This window comes from Scardinius erythrophthalmus (assembly GCF_964197995.2).
Source record: "Scardinius erythrophthalmus genome assembly, chromosome: 4".
Taxonomy (NCBI): Eukaryota; Metazoa; Chordata; class Actinopteri; order Cypriniformes; family Leuciscidae; genus Scardinius; species Scardinius erythrophthalmus.
This window is the reverse complement of record NC_138224.1, coordinates 764,355-769,354: the sequence shown is the minus strand read 5'-3', so window position 1 is coordinate 769,354 and position 5,000 is coordinate 764,355.

Sequence of the window (5,000 nt, the reverse complement as noted above, 5' to 3'; positions counted from 1 at the left end):
CTCTCGGACCGGAAGTAGAGGCTCAGAAACAGGAAGTTGCAGGAATATCTGCGATATATGAGTTCAAGCGAGTCATTCTCAGTCCGGCTCTGATCAACAGAAGCGATCAAATCATGAATACTTCAAGTGTGTAGTACACACACACACACACACACACACGACTTAAATACTCTAAGGCCGGTGACACACTGGATGCGTGGCGTGAGCGTGGCGTTTCTGTTGCGTGTCAGCTGCGTGGCGGCTGCGTCGCGTTTTCCATGTCTTTGCACACCAGAAGCGTGTCTGACGCGGCGCTGCTGCTGCTAGGTGACATATTGGTGACATGGGGAGAGAGTTGTGGAAGGCCTATACTTCATGTTAAACATAAATATATAGCAGCAAAGACAACGTCGGCAGTGTTGACGGCAATATAGACTATAGAACATTTCGTTCTGTATTGACAGGTGCAGTATTTGAAAATCGATAATATTTTTTTAAATTGCATTTATATTTGCATTTATGTCAAACCCTAGACACTTTCAAACATCAAAATGACATTTATTAATATGTATTCGTGTCAAAATGTCATATAAACATCTTTTCCTATTCAATTTTGCCTGGAAACGCTTCCAAGACGCTTGCGTGTCGCGTGAAAAATAGGCGTCGGTTCTATTTCTAGCAGGCACGCGTTTTCCGCGCGGCTCGAGCCGCGCCTGAGACGCGCGTGTCACGCACGCAGTGTGCAAGCTCTAACCTGTTAACATGGGAGCCGAAATAAAAACGGACACGCCACGCATCCAGTGTGTCACCGGCCTAACACTCACTCACGTCCGTCTCTGCGTCTCATCTTTCTCTTTGTGTTTATTAAGGCATTGCAGTTGCCATGGAGACCAAGGCCTTTCCTTGTTGTCAACTCCAACTTTGCATTTCTCTATGGTGACTGAGAAACACACACACACACACACACACACACACACTCACTAAGGCTGCCGCTCTCGAGGACCTTGAGAAGAAACTGAATCAGAATCTCCAGTGAGATTGAAATCATCCATCAATAAAACACAAATTCAGTTTTAAATTACATAAAATCTGAAGTGATGTTTCCACACCTGTGAGAGAAACTCCTGGAGCTTCAGACGAACATGTTTGTTCTGTAGACGGAGAAATGATTCAGTGAACTTCAAGTTTGTGATAAAAAAAAATACATTTTATATTAAAACCGGGTGTTATTCTGTGTTTTCTTCAGCGTGACGCTGTGTGTGTTTGTGTGACGTCCGCGAGTCACGTGATGCTCTTCATCTGCGCGCTGCTGCCACCCAGCGGCTCAGAGCAGAACAACATCTCCATAACTGCGATCATAATAATAACCTCAGATTAATCACGATCATCTTCATCATCATCATGAAAATAAACAGAAAATTAAACCCTGAAACCACAATGCCGAATGAGTAAAAACGGTGATTTCCCAGAGGGCAATTAAACCACAAATGCACCCGTTCATATTAAACACGACTGATTTTTATTAGCATTTCCATTCATCAGAGACAGATTATAAAAAATAAAAGCAAACACAGAATGAAGAGAGTTTGTAGCACATTATTAGACACACGTGAAGCAGAGATACACAAACACTGCACACGTCATGCCACATTTACCGCGGTAAATCACCTCTTCGGAGCAATATTAGATTATTATTTTTTATAATATAACATATTTATTATAAATTATTTTTAGGGAAGCCAATTTCTGACACATAGGGAAAAAATCATGCTTTGCTCAATTATAATAAGACTTTTATGATATCGTAATGATAATGACACACTAAGTTATAACTATGAGATACACAGAAAGTCATAATTTTGACTTTTTCCCTCACAATTATGACACAGTGTCTCATAATCATGACTTTGGATGTCATAACTTTGACTTTATCTCATAATCATGACCTAGTATGTCATAATTATTACAAAGTATGTCATTGTTTTGACCTTTTTGTCGATTATGACAGTGTCATAATTTTGACTTTATCAAATAATTGACTTAGCAAGTAATAATTGTGATTATATCATAATTTTGACCTTTTTTCTTATAATTTGTATCATAATTATGACTTCATAAATTTGACTGTCTCAATTATGACTTAGTATGTAATAATTTCAACTTTTTCTCATAAATATGACTTAGTATCTCATTTTGACTTTGTCTCATAATTATGACAGTATGTTTTTTCTCATAATAATTACTTAGTGTGTAATATAATTATGACTTAGTATCTCATAATCATGACTTTGTATCTTATAATTTCAACTTTGTCTCATAATGACTTGGCATCTCATAATAATGACTCAGACATCATTTTTTTCTCATAATTATAATTTAGTATCTCATAATTCTGACTTTTTCCTCATAATTATGACTCAGTATGTAACCATTTCTATTTTCCTCATAATTATGACTCAGTATGTAACAATTTCTACTTTTTCCTCATAATTATGACTTAGTATGATTTTTGATGTCCTAATTAATCCCCAAAGCCTGATTTGTTTCTCGTGTGCCAGAAATGGGCTTCTGTGGATGTTGATTCGCTGGAGTACATGATAAATGATTTCCTCTAGTCTCGTCCTCTTCTGCTCTCGGCTGTTTGTTTGTTATGATGATTTCATAGTTTCATCTGCTCTCATTCATACAGTAAGCTCAGATTATTGATTTCAGTTCCTCAGACTTTCACAATTCATGCAAATGTTCCTTACAACAACGACAACACTGAGCCAAAGATTGAAAAGAATCAAAAGAATCATAAAAAAGTTTCATCATCACAGAGTGTCAAATATGTTTGATTAATATTTAGTGGGAGGCACATCAGTCCACAGAGCATGATCAACACAAGCGGACCGAACACAGGAGAGTCGTCAGTGTTTATGGCTTCCATTCATTCAGAGAAAACAAAGCGAACACAAGTCACAGAACGCTTGAAGAGTTTGGTCCTTTTCAACAAACCCAAGCTTCAACACAATACTGTACAATATTAATCTGAATGGTAATAATGAACATAATCTCACTAGTTCATTGATAAACGGAACATATATATATATATATATATATATATGGAAGCCCTTTACCGTCACATAACAGAAAAAAAACATGCTTTGTAAATCCTAATTAAGACAAAAATAGTCAAAATAATCAGATATAATGTCAAGATTATGTAAGTCCTAATTATAAAATATAAAAGTTATGAAAAAAAAGTATGTCCTAATTATGAGATAAAAGTCGAAGTTATGAAATAAAAAGTAAAAAATTATGACATAAGTCCTGTTAATGAGATAAAAGTCAAAGTTATGACATAAAAAGTAAAAAATTATGACATAAGTCCTGTTAATGCGATAAAAGTCAGTTATGACATAAAAAGTACAAAATGATGACATACTAAGTCATAATTATGAGATAAAAGTCGAAATTATGACATAAAAAGTAAAAAATTATGACATACTAAGTCATAATTATGAGATAAAAGTCAAAATTATGAAATAAAAAGTAAAAAATTATGACATACTAAGTCATAATTATGCGATAAAAGTTACAATTATGAAATAAAAAGTAAAAAAAAATGACATGTCTTTTTAATGCGATAAAAGTCAAAGTTATGACATAAAAAGTTAAAAATTATGACATACTAAGTCCTAATTATGAGATAAAAGTCGAAGTTATGACATAAAAAGTACAAAATGATGACATACTAAGTCATAATTATGCGATAAAAGTCAGTTATGACATAAAAAGTAAAAAATATGACATACTAAGTCCTAATTATGAGATAAAAGTCAAAGTTATGAAATAAAAAGTACAAAATTATGATATAAGTCCTGTTAATGCGATAAAAGTCAAAGTTATGAAATAAAAAGTACAAAATGATGACATACTAAGTCCTAATTATGAGATAAAAGTCGAAGTTATGAAATAAAAAGTACAAAATGATGACATACTAAGTCATAATTATGAGATAAAAGTCGAAGTTATGAAATAAAAAGTACAAAATGATGACATACTAAGTCCTAATTATGAGATAAAAGTCAAAGTTATGAAATAAAAAGTACAAAATGATGACATACTAAGTCCTAATTATGAGATAAAAGTCGAAGTTATGAAATAAAAAGTAAAAGATTATGACATACTAAGTCCTAATTATGAGATAAAAGTCAAAGTTATGAAATAAAAAGTACAAAATTATGACATACTAAGTCCTAATTATGAGATAAAAGTCAAGTTAAGACAAAAAGTTAAAAGTTATGACAATCATAATTTTACTTTGACAATTATGGCATACTAAGTAAGTGAAAAGTTAAAATTATGACTTTTTTGACTGTCATATTTGTCTTTTTAAGTCACTTAGTAAGTCATCTCAAATATGACTCAGTATTCATAATTATGGTTCGCATGTTTTTTGGGCTTCCATATATTTCATAATTTTAAGTGTTCGACTCATTGAAGTGATTGCTTTATTACATGAAACCGCACATGTTTTCCGTGCAGAGACGTGACGGCAAAGAGAATATTGAAGAAGAACAGATATAAACTCATAAAGTTCATAAAGGGAAGATTGATCAGAGGTGGAAGACGAAGCTTTATTCCTCCGGGGGAATATTGCTGCTCGATACACACTTGCATCAGATCTGATGATGGCTTTACACACACTTGCACTGGAAGAGAGAGTGAATCTGCAGGAACGATTCACTCGGATTTGATTCACTGAACACAAATCGAATCATTACAGTGACTCTCGACTCTTTTGACTCAATTATCATCATTATCGTTATCCAAGAGGAACACGACATGAAAGCTGCTCGCGATCAGATACATCAATGTCATTAAAGATAAATAAATTGTAAAAATAAACTATTATTTTAAATCATATCAAAATAAAAACAAAGAAATTATTTCATAAGATTCAGAAAGCTGAATGTTCTTCAGTCTTACGTTTGTAAAAAAAAAATCTGCAATTTCTACTCAATGATGTTTTATAG